This window comes from Saccoglossus kowalevskii, chromosome 13, assembly GCF_978046115.1.
Source record: "Saccoglossus kowalevskii chromosome 13, keSacKowa6.1, whole genome shotgun sequence".
Classification (NCBI taxonomy): Eukaryota; Metazoa; Hemichordata; class Enteropneusta; family Harrimaniidae; genus Saccoglossus; species Saccoglossus kowalevskii.
In genome coordinates this window covers 10,394,717-10,419,944 of record NC_140653.1, presented here as the reverse complement: position 1 = coordinate 10,419,944, position 25,228 = coordinate 10,394,717, and the positions used below count along the sequence as shown (strand labels likewise).

At 35.9% G+C, this 25,228-nt stretch overlaps 1 pseudogene; it reads right to left on the bottom strand.

Moving 5' to 3' along the window:
- LOC102808258 (uncharacterized) overlaps positions 1 to 24,032 on the bottom strand; it is an 81,107-nt pseudogene extending 57,075 nt beyond the window's left edge.
- Between the last annotated feature and the right edge of the window lie 1,196 nt (positions 24,033 to 25,228).

The following is a 25,228-nucleotide window of genomic DNA, read 5'->3' as shown; positions in this document are numbered from 1 at the left end:
TCTCGCGGACATGCGAACCATCTTCTAATGAACTTAAAAGTCGAACAGCATGACAAAGTTTGTAGGTAACACTTAATAATCTAATTAGGTTAAATTTAAAACAATTAAAAAAATACTGGACACAAACGGCTCAAAATCATTTGACAGTTAAAAATGGATTCGCTGATTTTTGTTATGCACAAATAATCGGATAAAATAAACAATTGTGGAAACTTACCATTCTCGGATCCAATAGAGAGGACGTGCACCTCGTTGCACGATTTTAGTTGTAACTTGTCAACCGTTTATAGAATCTTCCTTGTAACGAAGCTCTCTGAATTTCAAACCGTAATTCATTATAGTTTGGAAACTTTGGGGATATTCGTCCGGATAGTCGGGCAAGTAATCTAAGGTTGCTGCCATCGTTTCTGCTACAATATTAGTAATGATATTACACAATATCAAGACATGAATTCTGGAAAAAATAAAGAAACTGACAAAATAAGTGTATTGACCATTTCAGAAAAAAACAATGACGACAAACACAACTCAACACCACTTCAGAATGTTCATTAGGCTGAATAAGTCTATCCCATAAACCCACGTAAAACTATGTAACAATATATCCATCAGCTGTTACGCAATTATCAATGAACACAACTAGACTATTATTGTAGTATTCAATACAAAGGAAAAAAAATGAACCATTTCCTGTTTTCCCTGAAAAAGTGTTGGCGTTGAACATTACTGGTGGAATATTTGTATAGCTTTAATGGCAATGAAAGGACCAAGACAAGGGTAGGAAAGTTGCACAGAGAATGGGCACGTGTGTCATGCCAAGTAGAAATATCAAAGAGTTCTTATTATAATTTAGATAGCCCTTGGACAATGAAAGACTAAACGGCCACTCCAGTTGGGATATATGCTGAACCAGATCGAAAACAAATAAAGGTTGGGAGCGGGTTGAATACTCCACGATACAAGGCCACACCAAAATAGAATTTGTAATTATATTCCGATTTGTTATAGTCTATTATAACACACACGAACCTTGTGATGTTTTTATGTAGAATAAAGTATTCCAAACCCCAAGTACTTTCCAATAAGGAATTTGACCTTTGTGAATTGATAGGGGAATTGCTGGCAATCATGAAACTCATTTATGATCAGAAAGTTTGTGTACTCAGGGTTCACTAGTGGATTGTACCACTTAACGTCGGCAGTAAACTACAGCATTCATTGCACGTGTATCACCCATAACATTATTGCAGGTAACCTTTCATCCATCCAGTTCTGCTCATGGACAGATTAAAGTATAGAAAACTTACAGTTAGAAATCTCGGCACGAGTTGTGTCACAATTTGTGTATTCCCACCTGTTGGTACTCGTACCAAAAACAATCAAGTGTCTGTCCCAATTTCAGGCCAAATGTGAATATATATATATATATGTTTAATTTGTTTAAAAGTTTCCTCTCATTAGTAAATAGCGCCCCCACTCAACAATATTTAGAGTCAGTGTTAGTTCAAAAGTTTGATGAGTCAGGTGCATCTATTGGCTAAGCTTGTTGTACATAGATGCAAATGAGTATAGGAACCATTAATGATGTAGGGTGTACTGGGAGGGGTGGAGCATTTCATGTTTGTAATGACTGGTTGTAATGCGCTATCTCGTTGTTTTCAGTATGCAGCCTGATATTTGATGCTTTCTTGGTTGTTAAATTATGGCTAAAATTTGTTTGGTGGGTGGAAGATGTGTTTATTGTTTGTTGAGTCATTGTTTAGACACCCTGCAGCTTGAAATGGTATGGTCCAAATCCAAATTCGATATGGCGGTGTCGTCTACAAACATGGCATCAAAATGATTTTTGTTTATTTATTTATTTACTGTTGTAGATCATGAGAACTAGCCATTGAATATGATGTCGGGAATAAATGGTTTTCTGAACAAGCTTTATTAATTATTGCTGGCAATATTCCAGTATCAATTGGGAGCAAACTGTGACACTAAATCTAGTCGTTGTATTGTTATGCTTCTAAAATATGTTTGTTCAAATGTCTTGAAACAGATTCAAATATAAGGATATAGATTGTAAAATATTAAGATTATATAGTGTCCAACACATTAATTTGTAAATGGTCAATTTATTAATGGTAAAGAATTCAGTGGCAATATTATATTATAAAATAAAATAAATTAAATAGAAATATCATGTGTATTTTTGTATGTGGAAACTTGGCTGGCCCACTCAAAAATATAAAGAAGTGAGGTCTGCAGTTCTTTTTTTCTAATTTTCTTATTTGTGATAAGAACTGGTATTTTACAGAGTGTAAACAATAAAACACTCAAAGTGCAAGGCTAGTTCACCAACATGTCTATTCTCTTGCCTGAGTGTGAAAGTACATGGTTTAGTGACTTATGTTTTTAAATTTTAGAATTTCGTTTTATTTGGGAAGGTTCTTCTATAAAAATAGAACATATATATTATATATATATATATATATATTATATGTTTTGTTTTCCCTATTTTATGCTGGACACGGTTCACAAATGGGTGAATTATAAATATTCAAAACATATAAAGGCCAGGCAGTACATTTCTTCACAATGTGCTATCATATGTGCTAAAAAGGCCTCGTTTAGGTAAAAAAAGAGGTGGTAACAGGTAAAGACTGGTATGTGCACATGACGGAAAAGTGATTGTCGTGCAATGGAAATCAATTCTCAAATTAATTGTTGTTAATAGTACGGTCACAAGTGTACAATTAAAACATGTAGCCATAGTCATTCATAGTATTGCCGTTTAATTTGAATGAAATAAATAGAAAACAATTATTTATTTGGATGTTCAAACATATATACAATAGTAACTTTTAATTTAATGGACTTTATTGTTTCAAAAACAATTCTCTAATTGACCTATAACATACCTAAAATACAAATTTTTTATATCGAAATATCAAGCAATTTGTAACATTATAAACGATTAGTACTAATTTGAATATAAATTAGTCACGACCAGAGAAAAGTCATTTAATGTCTTGTGTGTTTTTAAAATTCTAAATGTTAATTTACATACATGTATACAGTAATTGTCAGACGTCGTCGTGTTGGTCTTAGCTACCATGAAAGATGGACATGGCGAACTTCTTTCTCCTATGTCGACAATAATGTGAGCGACAGTCTTTCTGGCCTAATGTTTTTTCAGTGAAATAGTTAATAAATGCGTTTGCGTTTGACCAGCGCGCGACTTGCACTAATTACCGCAGGCGACTCTTCGTGAGATACAAAATACTTGTATATTCCTTCTGAAGTAGCTGGTCGCGCAATCAACTGTGTATACAATCAGAGTCACTTGTATTGTGGTCGATGAATTCGGTTGAAGTGCCGACATCTATTGCCATGGTACTACCAACCAATTTTTTTCAAGTTTGTGAAAGTCGAATTTGACGTCTGGCTTGACTTCTAGTTACAGTATTTGTCAGGTTACTGGATATGTTCATACACTGATGTATTCCATCAATTGTCTATGAGAAGAAAAAAGATTCAACATGTTTCAACATTCTAAACATTGAACTATAGCGATCAATGAAATAGAGAAATAATTAAAAATGATATAATGAGTCTATAATTCGTAAATCACAGTTACTAAATGATAGCCATGTGCAAGTGAATTTACATCCTGTTAAAATGGGTGGATGGACGTTTCAGCCAAGAGTTTCGACCAGGGCGGACGTTTCGGCCTAAGTAGAGTTCATAATAGACCATGTACTAAATATTTCTGTGAACATCTGTATGCCGACACGTATTAGACTGTGTTACATATTTCTGTAAACATAATAATAATAATAATAATAATAATAATAAATAAATTTATTCATAATACTGCAGGCCTCCGGCCCCAAGGTCATAATTACATACCATTTTACAGAGGACAATGTCAATTTACAGTGACTGAAAAAGAACAAGAAAATATGAAAAAAACGTGAATTGTCAAACTAAAATAATTGTACTACGCTTTTTTGTGGCGAGAAAAATCAAATTCGAAATATTACGCAAGATTACTGCATTTTGTAATTGTAATAGCGATATAAATTTTTCGGGTGAGGGAAATGTTTAATAATAACTTGGGATGTATTTAGATCTCAACTCTTGGTAAAACGGACAGATAATGCAAAAATTGTAATCGTCCTCTACACAATTGGTATTACATAAAATACAAACTCTTTCTGTGCGTGTATTATGGAATTTTCTATCAGTTTCAATACGTAGACAATTGGCAGAAATTCTTAGGCGACACAATGCTTCCCTGTAACAGTCTTTTTGGACTGTTTTAAGATAATTCTCTTGACCAAATATATATTTAAATTTTCTATAAAACACAACTTCGGAAATAACTCGAGTCAACTTTGCCAATTTTGAATAATAATGTCCAAGCATCGCTGTTTGAAAAGCTTAACAAAGTATTCAGAATTCCCCACCCCTTGTTTGTACCGTGCTTCACCCAGACCATATAAAAGAATTAACATTTTAAAATTTAATAATAATAATAATATAGACGTAATAAAAAGGGGCATAAATATTAGACCCTTATATACTTGTATTATTTTTACTTAAATTAAAACCAAGTAAATATATACAACTAAAAAAACAATGGATATCTAAATGCCCATTTTAAATGGCTCGTTACTCAATGTGTTTCGTCTACTGGCTAACAAAGCACTATTTTCCACTCCAGAATAAACCTAATATCTTTATATAAACGTATACTACCAGCACTTATTGTTATGAGATTACTGATATCAACACATATAACAATAGATGTGAATTTCATAATGAAAGTAAATCATTAAGACCTTTTATGCTCATTCCGTATATTAACGATAAAAGTGGTATACCGTTACTTTCTTATATGTCACCACCACTGTTTGCTTGATCTGATTAGCAGATATTTCTATATGGCTTTACTAATGTTGGCAACATTACTTGTAACGCTAATTTCAAATACTGAAGATCGTTTATTTTACAGAAGAGAGGCAGGGGCAGAAAATTCCGCCCTCGTCGAAACTCTTGGCCGAAACGTCCGACATTCGTTGAAATGTGGGTTAACGCTTTGGGTCATGGCGAGGAAAAGTGCGTGAATGTCGGTGTTTGGTTTGATAATACAAATAATTGAGAGCGATACACAGCAAAATGTCAGCGTGTGATTTGAGTTGTCGTGACTGTCTCGGAAGTGACCAACTGATACGAACTGGTGGTAACTGCGATTCGCCATGTAGCCAATTATGTCCTGCATGTTTTGTGTGTAAGAAAGTTGACGGACATCCCTATAGTAAACCTATAACTACTCCACTTCCGGAGTACCGTGTCCAAGAAGCCTCTGCATTTTCTATTTGTGGAATAGACTATGCTGGAGCTATGTATGTGAAGAACATTACTTGTAACACCACTACCAAGGCGTACGTATATCTGTTCACCTGTGCCGTTACTCGAGCCATACACCTCGAACTTGTCCCTGATATGAGTACTAATTCATTCATACTCGCATTCAGACGATTCCCAGCACGGCGCTCAACCCCATCAATTTTAATAAGAGATAATGCGTCAACTTTCATGTCGGCTGCAACCGAACTCCACAAGATCATGTTAGACCCGAAAGTGAAGTCCCTGTTATCACAACATCGTACCACGTGAAAATTTATACCAAACGTGCGCCATGGTTTGGTGGTTTCTATGGAAGAAAGATTGGTATAACCAATATATGGCAGTCTGAAATTTGACCAATTTGGTCAGAGTCCGCAATAGAGCATAAGCTATGATGGTGTTTTGGATCCCTCTGTCAATCTGTTGTGTCCCCTTGCTTGTTGAGGTAGGTCACCATCGTGACATTGTCACATCTCACCAATACCCATCTGCCCCCGATGTGGGTCTGAAAGGTCCAGAGGGCCGTGTTTGGCTAACTAAATGGTGTTCCGGAGACCTTGGTTCTTGAGGTCCAGCATGTGTACCCCACAGCTAGTTTCCTGAGGCATTCATTAAATGAAGAACATTTAGAATATGAAATATACAAGTATGTGTTTCTGTTAATAAAACACCACTTTGAGGACTTTTCCACTACCGCGTCCTTTCCAAAATTCACAAAATTTCACTGGTTGGTCATAAAAACTACTGGTCTTGGAGTATTGACTTTTCCGAATACTAGTAATCAAATTGATATTATACAGCATTGATAACGACCGTTGTGAATATCGTGTAAATGTGTACACTATAGTGACCGCTTCGACAATGACCAGTCAACAATACTTCATTCCATATTTAGTTTACCATTTAACAATTGTTAATTTCCCTAATTGAAGAAAAAAAATGCTGTTTTTTTTGCTGCATAGAAAAATTCAAACAGATCATACTATGACATCTACAATTCACTCATCATTGTGTTAGCAGAATGCATTCGGAGATTCCTGGAGAATTGAGTTGGTATAACACTGCATTCTGATTGGTTAATAACAGTCAGGCATGTTGGAAAACATGGCGAAAATTGCTTTGCAGCGAGAACTTGCGTACAATTGAAAACATTCAACAAAGATAATGATGAATCTCTTGACTTGATCTGTTGACCGTTTTCCTACAGACCCTAATAATTGTGCTCCGTAAATTAAGATGGGCATGTAAGTAATATTGTAATAAAACGTGCATATTTGTTGTGGTCATTTCTGTCTCATCATTGTAACAATATTCCTGAAATGCAATTGCAATGGCAATACAGCTCATTACGCAATTTTTATTCCACCAAAAATGTGTACTATCCCCCCCTATAGGATGGTGTGGGTCAAGTCGTGCAAGACAACAGCATAGCAGAAATGGTATTACATCAAATGTTTGTGTACAATTGAAAACATTCAATGAAGGTAACGATGCATCTCTTGACTTTGACCATTTTCCCACAGAACCTGATCATTTTTACATCATAAATTCTTATGGCATGTAAATAATATTGTAATATTATATAGTCCGGAATTTCAATTATGAAATGAAATGAAGGACATAATGGTTAACTGCATAATGAAAATTGCCTTGAACAAACAAGATCTAAATATTGAATATATGCAGTCGTAAATTTTAATCATTACTATTTGTCTCTGCAACTTACCTGCAATGTTATCGCAGCGTATTGTGAGCTCGTACTGATCAGTGAGTGAGATTTGTTAACATTCGCTTGTTGGTTGGGAAAAAAACAAACAAATGATGTCACAGTGTGACAGCCTATATAAAGTAGTTAATCGAACCCGTGGACAGACACACTTATGGTCATCTTGGCCTTTTGACTCATGACATTTACTGTAAATAATCACCTGCTTGACATTTTACCACTTAATTATCTAACAGAACTTTGTAATTCATGTGCATCGTAGACAGTTATGCATACACAGTATGGACATTGACGCAGTTAAAACTTTCGTAGCGATGACATGGTTTATTATATATATATATATAATAGACACGTAAAAAATGGGATCAAACAGAAGGTAGACTTGGCCGGGGGTACATAGAACTTGGCAGAATATTTGTATTGCACAGAACATGACAAATATGATTATTATACTTAAATATAATCAAAGAAAGCTTAGAAAGCACCCTAGTGTGCCGAGAGTATTGGAGACACATTAAGTATAATACATATAGAAAATACATTTGATTTTTCATCCATGGTTTTTAATCTAATTAGTTCCAGAGCACGATGAATTCAATTTAAATCTGATTTTTTTAGATATCAGAAATGTGCTAATAATAGATATTCAATATGCATGTTTATCAACATTAAATTAATCATGTCTGTGGATTACTTCAATGAACCAAATGAAGTATTATACAAATTAAGCTATTATTATGCATACATTTAGGTCTGCATATTGTTTCAGGGTGCACATGTACAAAGTTTCATTCTAATATTATAATTAATCCTAACTAAATTAGTGGAAAGCTGAAAAGTAAATTATTATGCAAATTAGATAATTATCATAGATGTATATAAACATAAATCTATTTTGTTCATCACATTATGTTAGAGCACACATGTACCAAGATAAGATAATTACTGTCACAGACCATCTACATATATGTATGAAGTTTCATTGAAATTTGATTAGAAGCAAAAATTATGATTTATTATGCAAATTAGTTAATTAATATGACATGATTTTAACCCAAAACTATCAGGTCTGTGCATTATCCTACAACATCTATGTGCCAAGATTCAATGAAATGGAATAATTAGTACTAGCGATATCAGTGTAAAATTCAAAAATTAACTAATTATGCAAATAGTGAAAATATCACTTTTTACCAAATATCACAAAAATATTCATTATAAATCGAGAATTGAAGATATCATTACGAAATGAACAAATATGAAAGAGTTATACCTGAGGTACATATACACCAAGTATCAAAGCAATAAGAATTGTAGTTTTTAAGAAGAAGTCAAACAAATAAATAGTTGATTCCGACAATCATTCATATGATAAGCTCCGCTCAACAAAGTCGACAACAGAGCTAAAAATGTTCATTTTCAGAATGCCTGAATGACTAACAACTTTACTACGGTAATCACAATTGTCAGAGGATGAATACCGTCTGTACAGAATGTCATGTAGTCGCTTAAATTTTTAGCTCTCTGACACTGACTTACTTTTGCAATTTAATGTTTTGCGTCAAACGATAGTGGTAGTTCTTGAATCTTGCATTCTTTTAAATGTATTTCTGTGAATAAATCACTGTAATGAAACAAATCTGATAAGATGGATATTTAACCTGTATGAAGCCCAGTGTAATGCTGGGATAACTATATTTGTCATCATTTTGAAACTGAACCGGTATGTCAAACATTCTATCTGATCAGTTTTTCAACATGAATATTGAAAAACTGGTCAGAAAGAAATGTAGCATACTACATAAATATTACACGAAATACATCTACTTGTCCATCATTCTCTGTTTCTTCTAACTTCCTAATACTGTGACGTTGCTGAACAATATGCACTTTCGTGTGTGTTTTCAGACTGCATTTGTTTTTATAAAACTTGTCCCATTCTTTACATTGGTATGGTTTCTCACCAGTATGCACTCCCATGTGTGTTTTCAGAGTGCCTTTCTGAGTATAACACTTGTTGCATTCTTTACATTGGTATGGTTTCTCTCCAGTATGCACCCTCATGGTTGCTCGTATTGATAAAACACTTGTCACAAACTTTACATTGGTATGGTTTCTCACCAGTATGCACTCTCGACTGTTTTTTTCAGATTGCTTTTCTCGGTAAAACACTTGTTGCGTTCTTTACATTGGTATGGTTTCTCACCAGTATGCACCCTCATGTGTTTTTTCTGATTGCTTGTATTTATAAAACACTTGTCACAAACTTTACATTGGTATGATTTCTCACCAGTATGCACTCTCATGTGTGATTTCAAATTGCTTTTCTCAGTAAAGCACTTTTTGCATTCTTTACATTGGTATGGTTGCTCATCTGTATGCACTCTCACATGTCTTTTCAGAATTGCTTTCTGGGTAAAATGCTTGTCACAAACTTTACATTGGTATGGTTTTGCAGTACGCAGACTGTGTTTTTTTATGTTTGACATATTCCTGGTACTCAACTTTTCAATCACTCCCTGCAAATAATAATACATTTCATTTCCTCAGTATGTATCATATGTAAATTAAGCGAGTTGAACATGGTCAAATACAAGTATGGTACTCAAGTACCCAGGTAATTTGCATTTATAAGGGAAAAGTAATGTATGATGAGTGTTTATGGTCAGAATTGTTTAAGAAACTTAATGTAAACAAATACCAATGATATTGTTTACAAGATAGAAGGTGGCCCCATATTCAAACACTTAGGTCATACCTGGATTAACCTACTCTGCCATTTCTACCTCTATTCAGACCTACATTATGCAAGTTCGTAATAGGTATGAACCTAACTCCCGGATTAGCATCACATTAACATCGCCACTAAAACAAACAACCCGAGAACAAAGAAAGACATACCAGGGAATTTCAGGTTTAGATTGGGAAAATCTGCATGGGGTTTTCTTACAATACAGTTTCAAGGAGGAAGATTCAAAAGAGATTTTAGTAGGAAAAAAATAAGATGCATACTATGGAGCTCCATATTCATACTGAATGTTATATTTTGAAGTGTTATAAAGAATTCCAGCTTTGAGTTTTTTTGCAAGTCATGTAAATTCTAATAAAACAAGTCATTGTTAATGAAACAGTCCCCGTCCAAAATTTTGTGATCTGACATATCAATTTGATGCCATCTTGTTTTTCATGGTACCCATGCTACTTTATCTTGAATACAATGAACGTTTCTGTTCAAATTTTGTATAAAGATAGTATTCCAAGAGATACATCTGCACCAACATGATTTTTGTGATTCAATTCAAGATGACTGGCCAATGCCAAATTTCCATGTAAAAGTGCTAAATAGTAATTTTTACATGTCTGACGCTGTTTCTCAGAGATGACTAGGCCAATTTGGATCAAATATATATTGGGTTATAGTTGCATGTCATATATTTTTGTACAAAGACAGTATACCAATAGATACATCAACATGGACATTATTTGTTGTAATTTGATTCAATATGACTGCCCAATGTCCAATTCTCGTGTAAAAACACTAAATCATAGTTTTTTACAAATTCATCTCTTATTAATTGTTTCATCTCCTATTAAATGTACAGTCAGTTTTGTGCCCATGTTAGTTCATAAAGTCATAGAACACATTTTTGGGTAAATTTCTAAAGTCTGTGCGACTGCGAGTTATTAAAAGATTATGAATGTAATAAATCGATATGACATTTTTTCTGCGAATGCATCTTAAAACCACAAGTCTCAGGTCAAAGGTGAGACTAACGTGTCGTCTTTTGTTTACTACTCAGCGGCTGTGTACCTGTGGGTTTATTCTGTGTGTATTTGGATGTTCTAATCCTGGAGTTTTTCCAGTGATTTCTCTATATAGATGCAATCAAAATACAGTAGCTGTGTCTTGTTTACCTAAGATTTGCAAGACTTTGAGCCGGCCAACCTGTATTTTTCATGTGGTTGATTACTGGCATGTTGATTCCCGATTTTAGAGCCATGTTTTCAACTTTGTTTATCATTTTCATATAGCAATCTCCTCATATGTTTACATTGTCGTCTATGGAGTTTCAATTTGTGGTATGAGATCCACAGTCCTTCTATCACTGTGTAAAATTTAAAGGCAGTGGTAACGCTACGACAACCGTAACATTATCAGCTGTCTGCACTGCAGTGAAATTACAGGTATATACCGCTGTCGATATCTTAGTTTTCGGTGACAAAGTGCACACATTCCGAATTGCAAGTTGATTAAAAATAAATGATTATTTTAGAAAGTACATCCAAACACAATCCCTTGAGGAACTGTGATCAAAGTAGGCAGCATGGTGTTGTTTTTAAACACTGCTGAAAATCATGCATTCTGATTACCTCCATCAGAATTTCACTTGTCACCCAGCATGCATCTATCGCAGCATGCATTGTGTCGCCATAGGCGGTGGTCCTCAACACAAGGCACTCTAAGAATAAGGTTTTTTCAGAGGTCAGGGTTTGTTTTCATAAGCAGTCTCATCTGCAGTTGAATAAATGTTGCCTTGAATGAACATTTACAGTAGTTCTTACTTTCAGCGCAAGTTCATCATTTAATTTTTCGTTTGTTTTGATACATTTTGCCACTGGCAATTAAACAATTAAAAACTGCAAATAACCGATGTGCAGCAAATCTGAATAAATCTTCATGGTGTATGCTGCATGTTTTTTGTATTTTGCGATGTAGCATGAAAACAGTAGTAATGGTTTGAACAGTAAATTTCAAGTGCAACTTTGTTACAAGTCTTCGTCTTCTGATACTTATTTGCTGTCGGTGACACATCAATTATCCAGTCCAATAAAAAGTCTGGATTCACATTCTTGGAGGCTCTGCTTAATTCGAGACTCAATCGTAACAAAACAATTTATTCGAAACTCTTTCAACATTCTTTTCACCAATATTTAGAAGATTGTTTTTCAGGGCAAGACGCACTGGAAAATGAAGCGTGCACACAAATAAATCGACACAATTTTGTCTATCTGGTCACAACAAGATTGGTTTGAATCACTGTTTTTATGCAACTGTGTGCGGTCGTCCTTGGACGCACTGTCTAGACTTTGTAACCGCGATTTTGATTAACCAAGGTTTGACCCAAGTGATTTCACCTCTAAATGATTTATATCATTGAACACATACAACAAAGCATATTCCCACTGGGACTAGTGACCTTTGAATGTGTATCACCAGTAATCAGTCAAGGAAAAACAGTAATTTTTTTTATCAGATTTAGACTACTACTTTCTCAATTTTTTTATATTTTCACACAGGACATCTGTTGTTCAAACTAAGAGAAGATTTTATAGTTTGATAAAATTTAGAATAGAATTAGTAAAGTTATTCTGTACACATTAACATTTTTAACAATGACGACGAAACCACGATGACAGACATTTTCCCCTTCAATATACCTTTCCTTTTTATTTTACATGATACGGGCAAGGTAAAAACTAAGGATGAAGACTATAAATTTAAAAAATCAAATGGCCATCAGTCTTGAATTAGATCATCAAATGAATTTACATATATGTGATATGATCTGTAATGTACATTGTATGTGTAAAATTTGAAAATGATCAAGCCAGACATATCATGAGATACATCTATCCCCATTTATGAATTCTGTTTTGCAACAATGAGGTAACAGATAATTATTTAAGAAATAATGAATCTTCTCGTTTCTCAGTTAAAAGTAAATGTGCAATATTAATCTCAGAGTCATTAATTATATAAATGTTCTTTATTTCAGCAAAAGAATACTTTTGGTGTAAAATACTCGTCCAAGTTTTCTTGGACAAATGTATGTATACTACATATTGTTAAGTCATTTTCAATGCCAAGATCACATCCCATATTTAGTGACTGTAAACATTAGTGCCAAATATTTGTTTACACTCGTTTGACAGACATGATACAAAGTGAAGCCAGTTGATTTGAGCAATTCCTTCCTTTATTCTACCCACAATATTCATAACACATTTCTAGTACAAAAATAATAATCAGCAATCTTGTACAGCAATCTATAGTGGCCACCCATGGGACTTTGAGATGTTGGCCTTTATAGACAGGTGGCCTTTATAGACAGGTTCACTAATTTATTCATGAATATTAATTAGGCATTGAATCAATGTGTTAAAACAGATGTCACAACCCCATTTGACAGACACTGTCACACTAACGTACACAGTAACCAAACACAAATTATATTATGTAAATTGAAATCATTGCACAATAATGAATATCGAAAACTAAATGTTTAAAGCAGCAGTTTTAGTCTCATTTGCTACTAAAGGAATCACTCAGCTTGCTTTGCTTAGCTATTCTGAACTTGTATGTTTCTTTTAATATTTATGGTGTCTCGTACACTTAGTAACTGTTCTAAATCGGAATTTCCCTGGGCTATAGCAAATTCTTCCAAGGAGAAGGGAGAAGGACAGTTAGCAGTACTTTATTGATTCTAAAACGTACACGAAAAGGACACTTATCTATTGTAGTGCTGGATCTCCTTCAGTTATGGGATAACTTGAAAGTTTCCTCCCCAAACACAATTCCCTTAACATTTTGTTTATTGTAAAATCTTCCTGACCTACCTCACCTACGAAATGGTTGATCCCTCTAATTGAAACATTACTTTGCGCAATCGAAATCTGGACGACTTCCATGTTGGGCTCCAGTCAATTTCAACCTCGACCCCTCCCACCTCGGGCGATACGGGGCAAATATGGGGCATGAGACGGGGTTTACTGCCGTGGAGGTGGGGTAATAGCCGTGTTTCGTGTCCCGTCATCGCTAGCTGCGCATGCGTATAAGTTCATTGAGTAGCAAGCTGGTAGCAAGCATGGCGATCGGTGGGGGTGGGGGGGGGGTGCCTATCCTTCTTTCCCCAGGAGGTGGGGCATTTGACAAATTTTACAACAATAATTTTCAAATCCCCCACTAAACGCCGAAGTGGGGAGGGTGGGAGTTGACGTTAACACCTTGGCAACTCCATCGACATTGGCTGTTTATCCTATTGATTTAGCATTTTAGCTAACTGATAACAAATGTCAAACAATCTGTACGTTCTGAATAGGATTAAAACAGGAGTTGTAAGCGGAAATTTTCACACGTCGATGTAAACACAATTTCCGGCATAGTGTCCGAATAACCCAACCTCGGCTGTAGTGGCGGAGATGATACTAGATTTGAACGTATTGTTGTTCATATAAACGTTTCAAGTCATTCTGAGGAACAAAATATAGATACTTCACCTGGGTGTACTTCACCTCTGGCTTGTCTACTTTTGTAGTCATCTTTCGTTTATACGTTGGGGTATAATCTTGTCTGTTCGTTCTACAACAGTGCCTACCGACGCACGAGGTCACCTGGTATATCAGCTGTTTGACCTCGTCACAGGGTTCATGGCTGTTTGACCTCGTCACAGGGTTCATGGCCGTTGTCCAGCTGGAAAAGTGCCATGTATCTGCGGCTGATCTGCACTGGCTCGGAAGATGAATTCTGATTGGCTAAAAAAACAAAAAAACTTGTGGCGTTGAATGCACGTTCATTGTCAGTATTGTTATGCAAATTCAAACTAGCTAATCATTTACAACGTATCTGAGTTGGTTGTTTTAGTATGATTTTTCAACAATATAGTATGGTTTAAAACATCATAAAAAAATAATGAGTCGGGACTCCAAAAACAATATAACTTTAAAGCATATGTATTTATCTTTAATTTATACAATACAATGAACTTATCATACTTATTGGTAATATCCGACGCATTTACTTATGCCATTGTTTTGACTGCACCCATTCCATCCGTTCTTTCCAACATTATGTTTTGCAGGATATTGCATGATATGAAGTGGAATAGATCGTACATCTCATATTTTAAAAAAACAATATATATGAACAAAAAACTAAAAGTAAAAAACAAATATATAAAAAGACTTGACTTATAAATTCATTTACATACGTTTACTGTACAGAACATAACACTTCGAACATAAATGCGTGTCGGATGATTAAGCACGCCAACGATCACTTTTAGTAGACGTGTAGAAAGTGAAAAAAAGTATGTTTCGTCTTAGAGCGTCAAATGTGGGAATATTGGAGGACGTTAGCATCAGTCCCTGGGCCGACCCAGAAATAAACGAAATGCATTATTATATGCTACACGGAGATCATAAATATCTTACTATGTGTATTAAGTAATAAAATTACCACTAAAAGAGGTCACTGAAAGTCTTTGATATTCACACGGCGATTTTAATGTGTACCTTACATCAGCTGAGCGAATGAGATCTTGATGTCTGTCAATGTCACAAAGCATCGTCCATGGTGAGTGACTTATTATTTGGCATTTCGGGACACATGCCTTGTATTTCTTCTTATTTCCAAACAAAGCTTAAAATAACGCCAGAATTCTACTGTGCGTCGAGCTTTTAGTATTTTAGTCATTGTTCGCGTACAATTGGCATACTGTAATTTTAACAGGTATACCCTGTTCGCATGACCTGCTTAAGTATCACCTAATGAATATTCATGACTAACTCTTATAGTAAAAAATCCAATAACTAGCTTAATATTCTACGTAGCTCAATTGGCAGCGTGTGTCAGATCGTCGCAGTGTGAACTGTAATATCTGGGCCAACAAAAACGTATGTAAGTCCTAGATCATATATGACATGAATTTATGAGATCAAAGTAATTCAACTCAGAATCCAAAACACGATAATTACCGGTAGTGTTTATAAATTATGGGTGTGTTCTAAGAATGTTTCTAAAACAAACTCCGAGTGGTTCTGGCTTCACATGTCGTCGCACTGCAATCCTGTTTTGTTTTTTTTGTAAATGAGTTTATACCCAGAAATGTGGGCTGAACGATGTTCAAATGTGGAACGCACACAGGTCACTTGAATGTATTATATAGTGGTGCAATTACTATGAGTAATATCTTCTTTTCAGTTCTAGCCAATTATCACATTTCTGATGCAATTTATTTATTTAATATTTAATTAAAGTGAAACAAATAAATTGTGTTTTAATGTATCATTATAATTACATAGACATGTGACAGAAGGACTTTTGTTTCGTATATAACGTATGGCATGACATATTACAGTTTCATGTCGCCACAATATAACAGCAGTCGCCCTATAATCGATCAGATGAGAACACTACTTTATAAACTTTAATAGTAATAATTTTTGCACGATGCAAGGTGCAATACTTCGATTTTATCATACCGTTAATGCCCCAGATTTGTCATTTGTAACCGAATACAAACAGCTTACAATATAGATGCACCCATCTCACGGTGAACCATAACTAACAATTCAGCAATATTATAAGACTGAATTTTGGTCCCTGCTCAATAATGATAAACAAATTTCCATCCTAGATTATGTGTCCTCTTCGGTAGTTTCATTACTGTCTTTTCTTAGTTATTTACAGACCCTAATTCTGGTTTCTGGGAAATATATTCACAAATTGATAATCTTTTCATTTTATCCACTATATTAAATACATGTAGATATTTACGATAGGGTAGGTTGTATTATGGCTTCATAGACTATGAAAAAGCTTTTGATAGAGTGGAGCATTATATTGTTATGAGGGGTTTGTCCTCTAAATTTAAAGTTTCCTCCTATGAATGTAATGTTTTGTTTCTAGGAGTTTAAGTTATTCCGACACCTGTGGTTCACCCTGAAAATCTTTTATATAGATACGCAAATTAAATCGACAAACAATGAAGACACAACACAAGTGAATTCTAGAATTTTCAGGATACATTAGAAAACATAATGATACCGACAAAAACACACCCCCAAGCTACCTTACGACAAGTACGATGAATGAATAAAGTTTTGAGGACGCCAAAAATTAAGCCGTTTCAACAATTACGTGGAGATAACGACCCTAAGAGTCCAGGATGATTCTTTGCACTTCAAGTGGAAGCAAGCGCTAAGACTTGATATTCTAATTTCCTTTGGGTTTTACATACCGACGATCATGTCTACCGCAACTGTTATTAAATAGCCTTATGAGGTCCTTTATAATTGTTAATTTAAATATTGCTAAGTAGACTTCATTTATAATTTCCAAGTATTAAGAAAGGTGTTGTTAAGTTTTCAAGGAGATTTTATTGCATCACATGGCTTTAAAAAAATGCCAATTGTCAATTAATTAATGTGTCGTTTTTAGAATAGTTTATATATTTTGCGAGTTTAAATCTATTGATTTGAGAGACACTTTTATATCGTTTTGAAATAGAAGAGACGAGCCTACGTATCTATAGCTGCATAGATGAAAACATTTGATCATGTTCAACAGAATTATGTGTACCTCGGTAATATTTTATAATTATGATATACATTTTTCTATCTGATCTAGGAGACAGCTGAAAATATGTCAGGGAGGGCATGTGTCACCATATTGATAGACAATCACGTACATGATTTCACCTATGTTTGTTAAGCAATGAATCACGCGTATTATGGGCTTAACTCCCCCGAATCGGAAATAGTCTACCAAATGTCCTTGATTGATGTAAATATCTTACAAAAACATTGGTGCCCAATTTCCAGCTTTATTCAAAGTAATTTAGATATTTTAATATAAAACCAATGTAAGCCAAGGTCAGAGGCCAGTGACTCCAAAATGATGGCTGACAGATAAAGTTGTGTGTAAAGCTCTGTGAAAGTCGTCTGCTTTATTGCCATCGAGCACTCCTAATCTTGACTGGTTGAAAGTCTCAGAATTGTGTTGGTTGCTGGGTCAATCTATAAATACGGTGAGAATAACATTTCCTGCAATTTGCTGTGTTTTATATGTGCTGAAACTTTCCATGCTGCTCAGTATAAGTGCCTATTGATTATCATGGAATAACTTGTGCAGTGAACATTATATCATATAATTGTGTATGGTCGATTGAACTATCGGCTATTTACAGCACATTTATTCATTCTCGTTGATGTTACACTTGAATGCTTTATTAATTCAGTGTTTTCTGTGTTTATGTCAGATCATGCTCTGATTGAATATTTACTGTAAGTATTTAGTGAATGTGAATTTACCCGCTTGAGGGCGCTGTTTCCCAAGTCATGTAGTTTATGGTATGCTGTATTTTACTGTATGAATTGTTATGTACAGCAATTTGCTTATTGACTGTTTTTATTTGTTTGCAGTCAGTCGTTACTTGTCATGCGATATTTGGACTGGAATAAATTTTTGCAAATCGCTACAACTAGTATTATAAAAGCTCTATAATTCTGTTTTAATGGCTGAATCAAATTTCTGTGAATTTTGACTTTCGAAATTTATATACTCACTTGTTTTGTCAAATGACCTGTTTGTCAAATACAGAATTGCCTTAGAACACGTTGCGACATCACATTGTTATTGTTATCATGTAGAATTCCTTGTGGTGTTTTTTTTGTCACCAACCTATTCAATATATTAAGTGTGGATGGAATAGCATAATTATAAACACGTGTGAGTGCGTTTGCGTGAGTAAAAGGGGAAGATGAGACTCAGTGTCTCATCGTGTTCTAATATTTATTTCCAACACACGTGGTCGGCGCCTCTGATTGCGTTTATTTTGTATTTTTATTCTCGAAATGTATTACTGACTGCATTCGTTTTGTCATTTCTCGCAACTGAAAGTCCAAACTGACTTTGTTTTGACTGTATATGCATGATCAATCATAACGATAACAGATGCTGTTGTGCATTTGTCCACTAGCAACAAATCAACCTGTTTTACGTACTCTTGTAGTCTGGAGGACGTGATGGCTCTAGAAAGGTCCGTTGGTTTGTGTGCACAAAGTACGTGTTTCAGTGTTTGAACGGCAGTGTCAGAAAAAAAACTATGTTACAGCACTGTGCTGTATCAATATGTGTTGAGTGAAAAATCGCCCTGCTCAATTTTCAACAAATATTTCTCTTTTGTATACATGTGACTTTCTTTTGATGGTCAGTAAGCTCGTTCAGAGAAAAAACTAGCTACCCGTTCATTTGATTCCGCCATTTTAAATTCACCAAATATTGTGTTGTTTCTTTTGTGAGTTCTGATTGAGTGATGCATCTTACAATCGTTTGAGGTCGTGCGACATACAGTAAATCGTGGTGAAATAAGCCAAGGGTTAATGTTGAGGCTTCGGCCGAATATGGTCATTGGCTGGCGAAGATGTTGAAATTTGAATGAAATTTGAATGTTAAAAACAGGACAATCAAATGTCATTTGTTTGGGCTCTCTCCAACTGTGGCCTGCCCGAGGACTGCACTGTATTCTTTAAAATAAAATGACCACCAGTCGGCAAGTTTCTGCAATGTGTATTACGATTTTGATACATTGTGGCATACAAATAGCTGCCATTTGGCCATCTTTAATCAGATCATGAAATAAAAGCATGTGCACATGTCCGATAGGATGCATTGTGTGAGATACTGATTTCTACAGACTGATAGATGGACACACTCATGGAGGTTATTCCACATTTCTATCCAAAACTTTAATTTTGGTTGTATCCTTTAGCAATGTTTGACATGCCTCAGTTTCATTAAATCTTGGGATATTATATGTAGAAAGCATTACACAGGGACTTTATTTTAATTTTCTGATCCATCCTCCCATAAGGTGAATGACACCTACCACTATTGTTTAAATTAGACAAACTGGGATCGAGTCAAAATCTGAGCCCAATTAAGACATAGTGTGTAAATACCAACTCTTAATACCCACTAATGATAATCTACATAACTGTGTAGGCATGATACATGTTATTTTACAGAAATACCTACACATATCTTGTATTGAACAGATAACTTGAACAATGATGCCTCATTGCAATTCAAAGAAGTAAATAGACTAATATGTACAATACAAACACTGAACATGGCCAATCTAAGGGCCGTCAGGGTAAAGGTAAGCTATCTGGCAGTGTCAAATAAATGGGAATTAGAGCTCTCAGATCAATCATCTTAGCGGTAACACCTCTGTGGAGCGTCCGAGTATGTAAAGCTGATCATCTCCAGAACCCATCTAAAAAGTGTGGTACAACTCGCTAGGACCTGTAGTTTCCCATCTGCATGGCCAGTGAGCCTGAGTACCTCTCACTCCTGGTAATTCAAGAGCTTGTGCACCAAGCATACAGCTGCTAGTCAGCCATCTTTGATTTGATCGCGAAACTAATAGATATGTTTCCTAACATTTATAATGTATTAATTTGAACAAAAACTGGCAAAGCATGCATAAGATACCACATTTTCAAAAAACAAATTGGCTGTCAGTCCGCAATCTTGGATTGAATCAGTTTTTTTTTATTGGACAGACATTTTTAACAAATATGATTATACTTCTTTGTAAAAAAGAAATGTTAAATCTTCTATAAATACAATAAAACCACAACTAGTTTCTTGGAATCCACAGTGACCTTCCAATGGCAGTGCATGTTTGGCCGGAAACAATTCATTGAATATAGTGTACCGAATCAAGTGCGTACTATACCCTTTGACTTGACTTCACAAGCATTAGCGGATGAATATCATCTGTACAGAACATCACTGTAGTCAGTTAATCTTTAATCTCAATGACACTGACTTGCTTTCACAATTTAACGTTTTGTGTTAAACAGTCGTGGTAGTTCTTGTTAATTGCATTCTTTTAAATTTATCTCAGTGAACGAATCACTGCAATTTCAGGTGTTAAACAAATCAAGAGCCTAAATGAATGTATAATGCATGAAACCGAGTGTATTGCCAAAGTAATTATATTTGTCTTCATTTTGAAGTTGTGTACCATTATGTCTAACTCAAACATTTTTTTCAGTTTTTTTTTGTCAATCAAAACGTAACATTGATTTTCTTTATTTCAGGGCTTGTTGATAAAAGCAACACAACATCATATAAAAAGCCATTAAATTTCAACTCATTCAAGTGTATAAGGATCAAAACGAACATATATAGAGACTGTAGTACACTACATAAATATTACACGGAATACATGTACTTGTCCATCATTCTCTGTTTCTTCTATCTTGCTAATACTGTGACGTTGCTGAACAATATGCACTTTCATGTGTGTTTTCAGGCTGCATTTGTTTTTATAAAACTTGTCACATTCTTTACCTTGGTATGGTTTCTCACCAGTATGCACTCTCATGTGTGTTTTCAGGTAGTCTTTCTGGGTAAAACACTTGTTGCATTCTTTACATTGGTATGGTTTCTCACCAGTATGCACTCTCATGTGTGATTCAGGTGGCCTTTCTCGGTAAAACACTTGTCACAATACATTTGTATGGTTTCTCACCAGTATGCACTCTCATGTGTGTTTTCAGATTGCTTGTATTGATAAAACACTTGTCACAAACTTTACATTGGTATGGTTTCTCACCAGTATGCACTCTCAGGTGTTATTTCAGGTGGCCTTTCTCGGTAAAACACTTCTCACAAACTTTACATTGATATGGTTTCTCACCAGTATGCACTGTCATGTGTGTTTTCAGGTTTTCATCCCGGGTAAAACACTTGTTGCATTCTTTACTTTGGTATGGTTTTGCACCAGTATGCACACTCATGTGTGATTTCAATCTGCTTGTATTGATAAAAAACTTGTCACAAACTTTACATTGGTATGGTTTGTCACCACTATTCACTCTCTTGTGTGTTTTCAAGAAGCATTTCCAGGTAAAACACTTGTCACAAACTTTACATTGGTATCGATGCTCAGTATACAAATTGACGTCACTCTGGTATGATTCCCTGTTTGACATATTCCTGGTACTCAACTTTTCAAGCACTCCCTGCAAATAATAATACATTTCATTTCCTCAGAATGTATCATATGTGAATTAAGCGGGTTGAACACAGTCAAATATAAGTACCGGCACCGTTAAAATCCTAATATAAATCGTGGTTCATATTAAAATGTGTCAATATAAAAATTGGGATCAAAAGCTCAAGTTTGGGGTACAGTTTATATTAATCACTAAATGGGCGTGGTCATTTTCCTCTACAACACGTGCACAAAACAAACAATACACCGTACAACCTTTTGAATATAGGCGCAACTTCAATTTAGGCATTAGGGAAGAGTGATAAGCGTCACGTCACAGTAACATGATAAAAAAATACTCAGTATATTAAATGTAATACATGTATGCATTTATTTCTTTTAATTTTCTTCGTAACAGAAAGTATATTCTGAGAGAAGTTTCAAATAAAAACAAAAATGAATGCATTGCTTAGTAGAAAACAATCATGGTACGGCAACACAATTCGGCCATGCTTTGGCTTACAAGTGAATAACTTACTTCTTTTCAAAGTGTTGAAATTGTTGGTTATTACTCAGTAGTGATTATAATAAGGCACGAAAAATAAAATCGTTGAATTGTTATGAAATGCAATTAAATTCAACTTATTTTCACCGTAGGCGAATGATTTCGGTCACATGTAAATGATCGATGTGATACGATATCCGCCATATTGTTTGAATGCACACGAGACGTGTTTCTTGACTGGATAAGGTCAAGTCGCCAATTAACCAATCAAAATGCTGGATGGTGCCAACATGTTTGAATTACCATAGCTCATTTAAAAATGTTAATGACAGTTCAGCAACTTCACGGTGAATGCAACACGGAAGAGATTTACCGATAATGTAGTGCGATCTTTTCGCTTTGATTTTGATCAAGAAATTAGTTGTTTTCAAAAGATAAACTGAGTATTGAAAATTTAACATTTTTACTGTGATAACAGCTCATTGTCGAAAACTTGCGAAACATGGACTTATTTATAAGGAATATTGACAAAGGTTGCCTTATAAATAAGTGTGAATATTTTTTGGCACATTGTCAAAACAAATGAATAGGATTAGGACCAATGCCGTTTTGGACCTGCTGGATGAAACAAAGTCAGTCATGCTTTTGTTGAATTGGGGGTGCGGTTAGTAATAGGTACTTTTCAAGTTTTCAACTTCTCTGCACAAATCTGTAGCCGAGACTGCTCTATCACCTATGGGCAGGGATCCTTTTGGCCGTTCGGGCTGGCTCAACAATCAAAGTTTGACCTACAACGACGGGACCCACCCTAAAAAGATCTTCCTCAATGGATTGCGTGTCTCTTAGGCAATAATTGATAAAGACGATTTGCATTCTCTAAAAGCCTGGCCACAGAACATGTTCGAGGGGCACCTGACACAACAGCTAATGAGTTTGCCATCACACAAACCTCATGTGCTCGTAATTGATGTCCGTTACAATTTCTAGGTGGATCACTTAGACAGTGTTTGTGGTTTATGATTACACATGGTCGACATAGGGCCATAACACATAACCCTGCCTCGACTCTTTAGTATGTCTCTCATAGCAGCTCAAAGCTTTAACAGGGCATAGAAGAAACTCCTCGATGACGATCAATCCGTGTCTTTTAGCACAGCTTGATTGTCCATAAAGGCGATACAAACGTCCAAAAAACAGGGCTCCTAATTACGCCTACCAGAGGCGAGAGCTAGTAGGAAAACTGTTTTCCACGTCAAATATTTCAGTGGTGCTGATTCCAGCGGTTCAAAGGGTGGTTCGACAAGTCCCAATTGGGAAGTTGCCTAAATTGGAAGCCAGGTCTTCGATTATGAAAAGCAGTAAACAGTCGCCCCCGCTGAATACTTGTCCATCCCCCTCTTGTTGCTGACATAAGCATCAAACTTGCTTCCTTCTGAGGTACCAACCAAGGAAGAGGAGGATCTACTACCTCATCCCTTCTTCCTGGGAGAGAGGGGGCACTCTTCTCACCCCAGGTAGAGTAGGGGCGATTGCTCCCTGGCTGCTTCTGGCCAGTGGGTGCCGACTTCGGTAGTTGAGTTTTCTCCTCTTGGGATCCCATCTGTACCATCTGGTCAGTGGCTTTCCAAAGCTCCAAGACTGCAACCTCTGACGTAACAATCAAAGTGGGTGGAAGAGGTCCAGTCTGCGTAACTGAGATGGTGACTCACCCTGTTACTCAGTTCGACTGCATCCCGCTGCAGAGGTAGTCCCTGCCAAGAGAGCCAGATGACACTGCAGGATATCACATATAGCCGTGCAATACTGGTCTCAGAGGCTGGTGCGTTCTGCCTCTGAGACTGGGAACGCACTGTTTGGTCCAGGGGAAGAGTCTAGTCTTAAGATTACTCCCACCCTGGACTATATTCTTTCGCAGGGGACCAACACTCTCCCATCATCAACGTCTGTGCGCTCCATGCCACATTCAGTAATCTGCTTGACCAGGAGAGCCGTGTAGTCGGTGTTGCCTTTGATCTCACCGTCACGACACTACCAGAGCAACTGCTTTAGGACCTAGGGTGAGAGTATGAACATCGGGTCACTAGGATCGATGACCTCCCGCATCACCCCAACGACGCGGTTCAACGGAGGGCTGCCTGCAGGATTAGACATTGTCATCCCCAGAGATCGCGCTGTTGTTCGTCAGAAGCCCAAATCGCAAAACAGAATTGGGAAACCGTAAAAACATTGTCGCACTGCAAGTTATAAATAGAATGACACAATAAGCTAGGAAAGCAAACCAGTGTTACTGCGCATGCGCCAATTTACAAATGGTAAGCTAGTGTGTCACTTTCTTTTCCGCCACGTCATTTCAGCAATGAGTGACAGTCGGCCCGCGAAAACTCAAACTTCCTTTCAATGAACAGTCTATGAAGAGAGTGCGTGAAAAGTCCCATCACAGATTTTGACAGCAGTTTGAGTCAGACAGGATTGAACTCTGACAAAAAAATGCAACTAGATTATCACAGTCTTTAGACTACAATGCAACCGACCCCGAAGCAAAGAGACATCAACACCAAAGTCAACCACGTCGCCAAATGTCTTGGGTATACAAGAAAATCAAAAAAATTAAATCAAAATGTTTTACTGACATATTCCCTGGCTACAGCACGATGGGGGAAAAAGGTGTTTTATTGTACGGTGTACCGGATAGCCAAAATGCTGAATATATTCACACTGGAAAAAATGCAACCATTCACAAGCAAGATCACAAAGCTGCCGTCGTCGGCTCAAAACAGTACAGTGATATGAAACTTGTATCCGCTG